The sequence below is a fragment of the Chiloscyllium punctatum genome, chromosome 49 (assembly GCF_047496795.1).
Source record: "Chiloscyllium punctatum isolate Juve2018m chromosome 49, sChiPun1.3, whole genome shotgun sequence".
NCBI classification, from domain to species: Eukaryota; Metazoa; Chordata; class Chondrichthyes; order Orectolobiformes; family Hemiscylliidae; genus Chiloscyllium; species Chiloscyllium punctatum.
In genome coordinates this window covers 11987059-12000265 of record NC_092787.1, presented here as the reverse complement: position 1 = coordinate 12000265, position 13207 = coordinate 11987059, and the positions used below count along the sequence as shown (strand labels likewise).

General features: G+C 41.2%; 1 protein-coding gene across 2 annotated transcripts in view; it reads left to right on the top strand.

The window, feature by feature from the left end:
• LOC140469387 (uncharacterized) overlaps positions 1–13207 on the top strand; it is a 198995-nt gene that overhangs the window by 135766 nt on the left and 50022 nt on the right. The window contains exon 3 of one of the 2 annotated variants that reach the window (XM_072565860.1): positions 12462–12612. The exons of the other annotated variant lie outside the window; for it this stretch is intronic. The gene's annotated coding sequence lies outside the window, so the exon portion shown is untranslated. The remainder of the gene's footprint in view (positions 1–12461; positions 12613–13207) is intronic. 2 annotated transcript variants of the gene reach the window in all.

Here is a 13207-nt window from a genome sequence, read left to right as displayed (position 1 = left end):
ACTCAGTGGTTAGCACTGCTGCTGCACAGGGACTTGGGTTCAATTCCAGCCTACAGCAACTGTCTGCATGGAGTTTAAATGTGATCCCTGTGTCTGTGTGGGTTTCCATCAGATGCTCCGGTTTTCTCCCACAGTCCAAAGATGTGCAGGTTAGGGTGAATTGGCCATGTTAAAGTATCCAGGGATGTATAGCCTAGAGAGATTAGCCATGGGAAATGCATGGTTACAGGGATGGGATGGCTCTGGGTGGGATGATCTTTGGAGGGTTGGTGCAGACTTGACGGGCTGAATGGCCTGCTTCCACACTGTAGGGATTCTAGTACTGTGCCCAGAATCTTCATAGGTATGTCTTTCCTAAAATGTAATTTCACTCTGTCATCAAGCAAAATAAGTGAGACAATATTGCCATCCTCTTTACTTCTCCCAAAGGCCACTTCACTTTGATCATATAACAATAAGGCGCTGGAACAGAAGTAGGCCCTGGATGTAGGTTTGCTCGCTGAGCTGGGAGATTCATTTCCAGACGTTTTGTCACCATACTAGGTAACATCTTCAGTGGGCCTCAGGTGAAGTAGTGTACATGATTCCTGCTTTCTATTTATATATTTGGGTTTCTTTGAGTTGGTGATGTCATTACCTGTGGTGATATCATTCCTGTTCTTTTTCTCAGGGGGTGGTAGATGGGGGTCTATCTCGATGTGTTTGTTGATAGAGTCTATCAACAAACACATCGAGTTAGATCCCATCTACCAGCCCCTGAGAAAAAGAACAGGAAATGACATTGCCACAGGAAATGACATCACCAACCCTAAGAAAACCAAATATATAAATAGAAAGCAGGAATCATGTACACTACTTCACTTGAGGCCCACTGAAGGTGTTACCTAGTAGGGTGACAAAACGTCTAGAAATGAACCTCCCAGCTCAGCGAGCAAACCTACATCCAGAACCTCAACCTGAGCTACAAATCTTTTCAAAACTCACTAGGAGTAGGCCGTTTGGCCCATGGGCCTGTTGCATCTTTCAGTAAGATCATGGATGATACGACATTTCTCACATCCACTTTCCTGCCCTGTCCCCATTACCCTTGATTCCCTATTGATCAAGAATCTATCTGTCTCAACTTTAAATATACACAGGGACTCTGCCCCTGCAGTTGTCAATGGCAAGGAGTTCCAAAGACTCATAACTCGGTGAGGAAAAAAATCTTCCTCCTTTTCTCAGTCGTACATTAGTGCTACTTTATTCTGAGACTATGCTTTCCGGTCCTTGACTCTCCCACAAGGGGAAACATCCTCTCAGCATTTACCCTGTCAAGCCTAAAAAGCATCTTATATGTTTCAATGAGATATAATTCTTCTAAATCCCAATGAGTCAAGTCCCAACCTGTTGAGCTTTTGCTCATAAGATAAACCAACCGGGGATCAATCTAGTGAACCTTCTTTGAACTGCCTGCAATGGAATGATATATTTTCTTAAATAGGGAGACCAAACTCACTGACAGTACTCCAGATGTGGTCTCATCAGCACCTTGTACAGTTATCGACTTTCCTTCTCTTACACTCCAACCCCTTTCAAATACAGGCCCACATTCTATTAGCCTTCCTGATTATCTGCTCCACCTGGGTGCTAGCTTTCTATGTTTCATACACAAGAACCTCCAAGTGTCTTTGTGTTCCAGCTTTCTGCAGTTTTTCTCCATTTAAATAACACTTTGTTCTATTGTTCTTCCTTCCTTGCTGACATTATACTGTATTTGCCACCTTTTTCCAGTTTGTAAATACAGGAAAGATTCACACATCAGATATTTAAAATTACACCACTATGTGGGATTGCATTCATAAGTACGTCAGACGTATGTAAATTGGAGACTCCCTGATGTCATTGGACTCCAATGAGGACATTAGACTCCAATCTCCATCTTTAAAGAAGGACATGACTGGTTTCAGACTGGTTTCCTGGTTATCAGTTTAAAAGAGAAAGTAATAGAATGTCCGAGGTTAGTTTACTGGGCAGTTTTGTTTCTGAGGAGGTGGAATATGTGAGTATTTTAGTTTAAAGACCTGAGCCGAAAGTTGTTCTTACCTTGCTATGCAGGGTGCAATTTCAACATTTGTGGATGATATGAAACTTGGACGTATAATGAACTGTGTGGAGAATAGGACTTTAAATGGAGACAGCCAAGTTGGTTGAATGGATGGACAAATTGCTAATGAAAGTCATTGCAGATAAGTTGAAATGATTCATTTTGGTAGGAGGTGCAGGAAGGACAAAATAAAGGGTACACCTCTAAAGGGGGTGCAGAAGCAGGAAGACCTGAGTAAATATGTGCATAAGTCATTGAAGGAAGGAGGACATGTTATCAATTAATAAAGCATGCAGTATTCTAGGCTTTATTAATAAGGGCATAGAGTACCAGAGCAAGGAATGTAACAACTAGTTTGGCCTCAGCTAGGGTATTGTACTTGGTTCTGAGCACTACCCTCATAATGTGGGATGTGATGGCACTTATGAGGTTGCAGAAAAGTTTCACAAAAATGGTCCCAGAGATACGAAACCTCCAGAATGATGAAGTTAGGACTAATTTCTTTGTAGAAGAGGAGATTTGATCAAGATGCTTGAAATCATGAGGTGTTTGAACAGAGAACATAGGGAAATGTTAAGACCATAAGACCATAAGACATAGGAATGGAAGTAAGGCCATTTGGCCCATCGAGTCCACTCCGCCATTCAATCATGGCTGATGGGCATTTCAACTCCACTTACCCACATTCTCCCCATAGCCCTTAATTCCTTGTGACATCAAGAATTTATCAATCTCTGCCTTGAAGACCTTTAGCATTCCAGCCTCCACTGCACTCTGCGGCAATGAATTCCACAGGCCCACCACTCTCTGGCTAAAGAAATGTCTCAGCATTTCTGTTCTGAAATGACCCCCTCTAATTCTAAGGCTGTGTCCACGGGTCCTAGTCTCCTCGCCTAACAGAAACAATTTTCTAGCATCCACCTTTTCAAAGCCATGTATTACCTTGTTTCTATTTGTGGAATGATTGAAAATGAGAGGTCACAGATTTAGAGTAATTGGTAAAAGAAAAATTGTTATGAGAAAATAACTTTTTCTTACAGTGAGTGCCTTAGGATTTTGGAATGCACAGCCCGGAAGCACAGTGGAAACAGGCTAAATTGAAAAATTCAAAACGGAGTTATACTGCTATTCGAAGCTGGCTAACAGGGAAAAGTCAGGAGAATGGAACAAAGTGAGTTGATTATTCAGGCAGCAGGTGTAGACGTGATGGGCTGAATAGCCTATTTCTATACATTAACAGTCATGTGACTCTCTGATCCTGCACACCACCCATTGCCCTGCATACCCCACCCCATACCTGATCATTAATTCCTCAGTTTTGATGAATTGTACCAGAGAGAAAATGGTCAGAGTTTGGGATAAAACAGCTTTCAAGAATCTATTCCAGTGAAAAACACAACAGAATTGTACCATTTCGATAATAGTGCACCAGAGTACAATAGGTTGAATCAATGCAAAACAGTTATCCACTTACAGCTACAATTCTGTAATTCAGGAGAATGATCAAAGGTGATGATTTACAGAACCACAACAGTCTACTGTGCTAACCATTGATCAACCCTTTAAATTATTTACTACCTTTTCCAATGGTGTGCTGACTCGTTGACCTGGTCAACAACGTGGGTCAGTATGAGATGCAGGTCATCTATTACCCTCAGGAGCCCTACAGAAGAATACTAGTTCACCGCCACCAAGTGAAGGGAAAGATAGAATGCATCCAGTTAAATAAAACGAAATTAGTCATTAGAAAAATACTTTGTGTGCTCTTTGTGTTTGTTTATCCCCTTCCTCCCTCCTCCCCCCAACCATAATAGTATAGAGTTAGGCTCAGTAACCTGACCACATAAGCCAAAAGCAAGCCTCACGAAAGAACTTGCCACAATTAACAGATTCTGAGTAAAATAGTACATTTTACATACAGAGGGCCATAAATATTGACTCCAGTTCTGCTGGACTGGCATAATTCTCCCTCTACAAAAAAACAGGCTGACAAACTGCTTGGTATCTAAAGGATTTCTTATTTTAAAATTCTCCTGGGCAATCGCAGATATTTTTCAATTCGAGGCCTGACTATTTAATGTTACTTAAACTGAAGGGCTGAGCATAATACCCCACAGCATTGGATTTCTCTTCTGCTGTGTTGGAATTCTTAAAACTGATGCTTAAAGGCTACGCAATGACAGGTCATCCTGAAACACAATTTCTGATAAGTTCGGAATTTTCATCCCATGCCAGTGAGTTGAGGTTTGTATTTCTTTATCCTGGAGAACAGACAGGGAAGTGAGATGACTTAACAACTGTTTCAAAGGGTTAGAACCAGCATGACGGACCATGTGGCCGCCTTTTGTGCTGACTCATTCTATGATGTTGGCGATGAATTCCAGATGCTTCCTCCCCACAACCTCTCAGGACGCAGAAAGACCTTCAGCTAATTGGGGTGGAGAATCATAGAATCCCTACAGCATTGAGGTAGCCATTTGACCTATAAAGCCTACATTGCCCCTCTGAAGAGCATCCCACCCAGATCCACTCCGCTACCCTATCCTTGTAACCCGACATTTCCTATGGCTACTCTACCTAGCCTGCATATCCCTGGATACTATGGGCAATTTAACACAGCCAATTCACCTAACCTATACATCTTTGGACAATGGGAGGAAACCGGAGAACCCAAAGGAAACCCACACAGACAGAGGGAGAATGTGCAAACTCCACACAGACAGTCACCTGAGGCTGGAATCGAACTCGGTCCCCAGGGTTATGAGCCACAGGGCCACTCCTGCCCGATGGGACAGTGAGCCTCAGCATTCTCGCAGCTGAAGCAAGGGGCAAATAAAAAGTTTGCACACACTTTTCATCCCTTTAGTGTTCAGAATTAATAAAGTTAGGGTGCTACACGATTAACAACTTCCTTTTTACCAGGGTATTGCACCCCAGAGTATAGCACAGAATGCCTCCAATTAAACAGGCTCTGTTGGCATAATTATTATGTGCACATTCCCTTCACTTTCTCAATTACTTTGAACATCTTAGACTTATTACCTGCAAATGAATCACTGGAGGACACACAGGATGCCTGTGCTGTCTCCTCTAATAGGCGGGAAACAGAATGTTGTAAGACTAAACTATCCTGTCAGTTTTGCTCTAGAATTCTCATAAGGCAATGCAATCAATTGTCAATAATCAAAAACAGAGTAAGTTGGGACAATGTTATTGAACCTGACTGAAGAATAAATTACATAACATATATATAAGTTATTATGATTTTCTTACTAAAGGGGATCAAATGGCACAATTACATTTATACTTGAAACAACCCCACACTGTAATATTCAGTTAATTGAATCTGGCCTTGCCCTTGTGAGATAGCCAATGCTCCAACCTCCAATGTGTTTTAAAACAGAAGGAAGATTAGTTGTATCAAAGCAGAGTCAACTAAAGATTGACGTTTCCCTGTTGGTAGTATCAAATAAAGACTGACATTTCCCTGTTGGTAATATCAAAATAACTCCACTCCTCTTCTGATACCCCTACATTTCCATGTTTGGCCTGGGATCACCAGCATCCGAGGAACAGGAAAATCGACATTTCGGGCAGGAGCCCTTCATCATGGTGAAATCTGATATTTCTGCACAACGGCTGGCCTAGAACCTGGGAGGTGAAAGTTGTGATGAACCTACTGTTGGAACCAGAGTGGTCCAGCATTCTTTAGTTCGACCAATGAAGTACAATTGACAGCATTTTTATAGACCCCAATCTCAAAAGAAGAGAGCTTTTCTCCATGGAATTCAAATATTTAGATAAAACATAGATTTGGCAATTTTGAAAGCCGAACAGAACTATTATTTCAATTAAATATCACAAATTTCAATTTAATTTGGTTATGTTCTATATCAAAAATAAATTATTTTGCATAATGTGGAATAAAGCAATCCTGTATAATTTGAGTCAAAATCTGGTCAATGCAATGATGTAGACTATAATTTTTGTCATTTATTTCTGTCAGTAATGAAACAGGACAAAATCATATCATTCGCACATTCCTGTTAATGGAGATTGTATTAAGAAAGAAGACACTCATTCTTGTTCGGATTTACAAAGTCATGCCAGAGTATTAGACATTGTGGTGTTTTCAATTGATGGCACAAGTTACTGTTGAAAAAGCCACAAACTATCTGCTGAGGTCATGATGAAATCTAGGCAAAAGTGAGGACTGTAGATGCTGGAGATTAGAGTCAAGATTTAAGTGTTGCTGGAAAAGCACAGCAGGTCAGGCAGCATCCGAGGAGCAGGAAAATGGACGTTTCAGGCAGGAGCCCTTCATCATGGTGAAATCTGTTATTCTGCATTTCTGAGACCCAGAAACTGGGAGGTGAAAGTTATGATGAACCTGTTGTTGGAACTGGAGTATTCCAGCATTCTTTAATTCGACCAATAAAGTACAATTGTACTAATGTACACTACAACAAGGTTAGAAAGCTGTTGAAATAAAATGGGATCTTATGGATTCTTATACAACTGGACAAAACTCGCTATTTTTTTCTGAATATGTGCAATATTATTTGCTCACTGAGTATGTCACTAGAGTTCTGTTAATTGCAATCAGGCCATAGAGTAAAAGCATAATGCAATTATTTCAAATGGAGCAAAACAACAGGAGCTATACTTTGTCCTCAAATTACTCTGTTCTGATATCCATGATCTCTGTAACATCGATTTCCCTTTTCCAAATGTGAGTTTAAATTTGGCACCAAGTCTAGGTGAACAACAATATGAGATCATCAAGCAGACTGAGCAGTCAATCACATTGAAGTATTCCCACAGACAGCCAGACAGAAATCAAGTGTGCTGAATCCTACATTTATTCAGCATTTGAGAGACTTCTAAAAGATTATTTTACATGCGATGTGAGTGTCACTTGTTAAGGCCTGCATTTGTTGCCAGTCCTTTGAGACGGTGGTAGTGAGCAATCTTCTTGAATTGCTGTAGCCAGTCTGAAGCAGCTATATTACACTTCTGGGCAAAAGTGACATTACACTGCTGTTAGGGACAGCATTCCAGGATTTTGTCCAGCAACAGTGAAGGAATGGCAATATAATTTCAAGTTTAGGCTGAATAAAAGCCAAAAGAAATCTGGATGCTGTAAATCAGAACCAAAAACAGAAGTTGTTGGAAAAGCTCAGCAGGTCTTGCAGCATCTGTGGAGAGATATCAGAGTTAACATTTTGGGTTGAGTGACCCTTCTTCAGAACTGACGGTAGCTAGGAAAATGTTGGTTTATATGCAGAAGATAAGATATGGGGGGTGGGTGGCGGGAGCATAAGGAGTAAACAATAGGTGGGGTTAGAGCTCAAAGAGAGAGAAGAACAGTTGGACAGACAAAGGAGTGGATAACAATCTGGCTAGGATGGTGAATTGTTATTAATGGGGATTGTTAGTGGCTAACAATGGGTTGTGTGTAATAGCAGACTGTGTGATAACAAGGCCTGGTGTATGAGAGTTGGGAAAAGGACATGGGAGAGCTCAAGCTCTAAAGTTGTTGAACTTGATATTGAGTCCCAAAGGCTGCGGGGTCCCTAAGTGGAAAATGAGGGTCAAGTTTAGGCTAGGAGCCAATTACTGCAGCTGCTGGAATCTGTACTGAAAACAACAAATGGTGAGATTACAGAAGTTCAGACAGCATCCATGGAGAGACAGCAAGCAAACATTTCAAGTCTAAATCACTCTTCATCAGACCTGAGATTTAGGTGTTATTTGTCTTGGAGGTGAAGCTGCAGGTGGTGAGGATTCCAGGTGCCTACTGTTCATGTTCATCATAAACCAGCCAACTGAGCTAACCAACTCCCACATACTATATGTTGGTGGCGGAGGGAGTGCATGTTGAAGCTGGTGTATGGTGATCGAAGCAAGTTGGCTGCTTTGTCCCAGATGGTGTTGAGTGTTTTTAGTGTTTTTGGAGCTGCACTCATCCAGGCAATTGGATGCATCACACTCCTGCATTGTGTCTCATACATGGTGGACAGGTTTTGAGGATTCAGGGGATGTGCTACTCACCCACAGAATTCCCAGCCTCCTTATCAATCTTCAGCCATAAGATTAGCCTGATATACAATATCATTGTTCTGTAGCATTTATGAATATTGTACACAGTTAAAAACTGAATGATACCTTATTCAACAAGATGTAACTTTTGCAAGGGGTTTTGCAGCAAGATTAACAGCATGAAATGCCAGGTTTTCATCTGTTTACTGATTTCTATTCCAAGGACTTCAACAGCACGGCCTATTGTGAAGTGTAAGATCAGTGAAAGCATTTAATTGTGATGTGTGACTCCAGAACTGGTTGCCATTTTTGTGGGCGTAACGACAGCAATTGTGAACAGTTTCACCATCATTATGACAACAAAATCTGGGCTGAAAACAGGAACAGCTGCTACTGCTTCAAAAATTGGCTAAAGCTTTTCAGAACTCCTCCCTACTCTCTCCTCATCACTGCAAGGAAGCAAAGCCGTTTGGGTCCTCAACAAAATAATACTAATGTAGCATTTCCAATTGATGATCGGTTTCTCATAGATAATTGTGGTTCTGGGATTTTTGTTAGACAGGAACATTGAGAGTTACAGAATCAAAGTGGGCAGATATGGTTGCTGTAATGTAATTGAATGCACAATCAGATATTTCTAATGTTGTATGGGATGGTGCTATTTTTAATCAAGGGGGCTATTTCATGTAATAGGTCTAAGACACAATAGTGTGCTTTGTGACAAGTTAAACATAAGCGATGCAAGACTTTCACAATGATCAGACAGAGGGAATTATCCCGTTGTTAATAGATGACCCAGTGTAGAAAAGCTAACAGCATTCTCCAATTGTTTTAAAATTATCACCATTTATTAATCAGCGTAAAGTCATTTACAAACTGAAGCTAATTTTTGATAAGCCCAGTGTTTCTCAACCAGAGTTATCTCAAAGATTTAATTGTACATAACCCCATGTGAAGTTAACATGGCTGGAGAGCAAAACACACAATCTACAAAGAAACAGAAATCGATCCTAAGCCCAACTTGTTGTCAGGATGTTCCAGAGGAAGGCAAATTCAGGAGAGAGCAATACACCTTATCTGGAGGCTAATGAGCTGTTTTGGAGCATGTCACAGGGTGAATAAACTTGAACCTATGCAAGTTGAAATATTGGAAAATGTGTCAAAAAAAGTTTAATTTCCTGCGTTGCACAGGTATGGAGGACCCGAACTTGTAAGAATCTTGTGGTATGATTCGCACTCTGAGTACAATCAAGAAATGGCAGCTAAAATGTGGCTGAAATCGCACTGGTTAGGTGATAGTTCAAGTTTATGTGAAAATTAATTTGCATAGTCAAAGCCTAAAAGCTTCCATGAACCAGAGCAATCAGTTGTGTAATCAAACATAATGGTTTATTTCTTTTACTTGCATTTAAAATAGTATTAATTGATGTGGTTCAGAGTGATCTAATTGAACCTGGTTCAATCTTATTTATACAGCTGAAGATGGGTTTATCAGCAAAATATGTATTTAATAAAGGTGCCCAGTCTGTCTCTTTGAAGTAATCTGTTTTAAAACCTCTGAACAAGACTTGCAAAAAACTAAACGGAAGCATTTATTGAGCAGTGATTCTGTAATGCAAGAAATGTTGAGTCTTTGGAATTCTCTACCTCAGAGAGTTGTCGTGATGACCAGACCCTGGATAAGATCCCACCAATTACTATGGACCAAAACAGAATACCCCAAGTTGTAAATTGTAAAACTCCAGGGTGAGGTGTGATGAACTGGCTCTACTTCATTATTCATCTACTCCTTTGAATGGTCACAGAAAGGTTAATTTACAAAGGCTTCCCTCCTTTGTAAATAACTTTTTCCCCCGGTGAGATGTTGCCATTGACCTAATGTTGCAGATGATGCAAGTGGAGGAATAGACATTGCTAAGGAAGCTGGGAGGTTGTGGAAGGATGTAGACAGGCTAGAAGAGTGGGCAAAGAAGTGGCAGATGGAATGCAAGTGTGAGGTTGTATACTTTGGTTAGAGGAATCAAGGTGTAGACTGTTTTCCAAATAGGGAAAGGCTTCGGAACTCTGATGTTCAAAAGGATTTGCAAGTCCATGTTCAGGATTCTCTGAAGGTTAACATGCCGGTTCAGTTGGCAGTTAGGAAAGCAATTGCAATGTTAGTATTTATTTCAAGACGGCTAAGAATACATCAGCAGGGATGTACTGCTCAGGCTTTCTAAGGCTCTGGTTAGGCCTCATTTGGAATATTATGAGCAGTTTTGGGCCCCGTATCTAAGGAAGGATCTGCTGGTATTGGGGGGTGTCCAGGGGAGGTTTAGAAGAGTGATCCTGGGGATTAAGCGCTTGTCATATGAGGAGGGGCTGAGGACACTGGGTCTGTGCTCAATGGAGTCGAGAAGAATGAAGTGGGATCTCATTGAAACTTACAGGATTCTGAGAGGACTGGATAGACTGAACATAGCGAAGATGTAGTAGGAGAGACTAGGGCACAGCCTCAGAGTGAAGGGATGACCCTTTAGAACTGAGATGAGGAGGAATTTCTTCAGCAAGAGGGTGGTAAATCTGTGGAGCTCATTGCTGCAGAAGGATGTGGAAGCCAAGTCATTGAGTGTATTTAAGACAGAGATAGATAGACTCTTGATTGACAAGGAGATCACTAACTCTGTTTTACTGTTCACAGATGCTGCCAGACCTGTTGAGCTTCCCCACTAATTTCAGCTTTTGTTTCTCAATCTCCAGCACCTGCAGTTCTTTGTTTTATTAAATTGGTCATGTTCTTGTAGGTTGATGACTCAAATGCATCCTCGCTGATCTCAGTAGCCTGTCTGGTTTTGGTGTAAGGCAGTTTGATGATATAGACAGGTGATTTGTCTCACTTCTTGATAATCCTTTCAGATTTCTGTCTGTCCTTGACTTTGCAGGATGGGGAAAGAAAGAGGAAAGTTAAGAGATTTACACAGGGATCTCCCCATACCTGTGACTTTCTGCTTCTGTCTTTGGTTTGGAGAAAAAAATTCCTGAAACAAAAATACAGTTAAAAATCACACAACACCAGGTTATAGTCCAACAGATTTATTTGGAAGTACTAGCTTTTGGAGCACTGCTCCTTCATCAGGTAGCTAGCCGACGAAGGCGTAGCACTCCAAAAGCTAGTACTTCCTGGTATTGTGTGATTTTTAACTTTGTCCACCCCAGTCCAACACTGGCACCTTCACATCACATATATAGTTAGCTGACTTGAGTCATGGTCCTCTCTCTCTCTCTCTCTCTCTCTCTCCAATTAACCAGTGTGACAAATAAGGTCATGGCCAGTGGATTGCAGGTCTACTGATTGGACCAGAATAGATTATGGCTGGGATGGATTTTTTTCCTAACCAGAGTTCTTTGTCTGAGATGATTACAGCTAACGAGTAGCCCCTGCCAAGTTGATCATCTGGATACTGGGAATGTCTTTGGAGATCATCCCATTCACACTCCATTAAGATAACTGCCTCTGTTGGAGTTTTCTGTACAGGTTGATTAAACTAAATGTTTTTGGAATTTATCCTGTGTCATATTGGAAATATTCAGCCATACTAGAAACTATGGTTTGATGTCACCAAGTATAGATTAATTTAGTCTTTTTTTTATCAAATTAGTACTCTCCAGCCAGTAAGTAAATCAGGTCACTTTTTTAATAGCTTAGCTTTGTAATAGAATCGAGGAATATGGGTTGCTGCAGAAAAGTAGAGTTGAAGTAGCCAATAATGTATTAATTATTGAATGGGTGAGCAGCTTCAACAAGATTTATAACCGGGGATAATTTCCTTGATCATCTTAGCCATGGGGTCTGTTACTTTTGTATTTCTCAGGGCAATGGGATCTCAATTTAATGTTACAGCTGAAAGACAGCATCTCAGACAGTGCAGCACTCCCTCAGTACTGCACTGGACTGGATTTGATGCTCCCGTCCCTGGCATGGAATTCGAACACATAACTTTCTAAATCAGAATGCTTCCTCTGACCACAACTGACACACATATGGGCAAATGCTGCAGCCATCAGCAACAGCAATAGAATATAGTGAGTTGTCTTTTTCCCAATCCTTGTGGAATTGTTGCTGGACACAGAGAATGTCCTTCAACTCACTGTTAGGTCAGCTCATGATTTTTTTTCAGCTAATGAATTGCTTTTGAAGTGTAGACACTGCTAGAGCACAGGAAACCCAACAGCCAATTTGCACACGACAGTTCTCACAAAAAGGAATGTGATCAGTACTGGATAACCTGTGACGTTAATTGAGGGATAAATATTAGCCACACACTTAAGATGCCCGCTCTTTTTCACGTTCTAGGATCTTTTACCTGAAAAGGCTGAATGGTCTTGTGTTTAATGCAATATCTAGAAGACAACCATTCCAGCACTTCCTTAGTACTTCACTGGAGTGCAATCTCGATTTTGTGCTCAGGGTCTGCAGAGTGAATCAAGAATCTTATAACTCAGAGGTGAGAACACTATCATATCTGATGTTAATGTTGTTTGTTTTTTGTGTCAGGCTCTGCTCTGAGAGATACTTAGTAGGCTTAAAAGCAGGCCAGAATAAGGTGAATAGCTTGCTTAATTTACATCATGGAATACTTACAGTGCAGATGGAGGCCAATCGGTCCATCATATTTGTGGGCGGCACGGTGACACAGTGGTTAGCACTGCTGCCTCACAGCGCCAGAGACCAGGGTTCAATTCCCACCTCAGGCGACTGACTGTGTGGAGTTTGCACGTTCTCCCCATGTCTGCGTGGGTTTCCTCTGGGTGCTCCGGTTTCCTCCCACAGTCCAAAGATGTGCAGATCAGGTAAATTGGCCATGCTAAATTGCCCGTAGTGTTAGGTAAGGGGTAGATGTAGGGGTATGGGTGAGTTGCGCTTCGGCGGGGCGGTGTGGACTTGTTGGGCCGAAGGGCCTGTTTCCACACTGTAAGTAATCTAATCTAATATCTGCACTAGCTCTCTGAGCATTTTAACAGTGCCAATCTCCTGTGTTTTCCCTGTAACCTTTCACACTGTTTCCATGCTCTCTTCTCTCTTCATCTCACGCTCTCTTG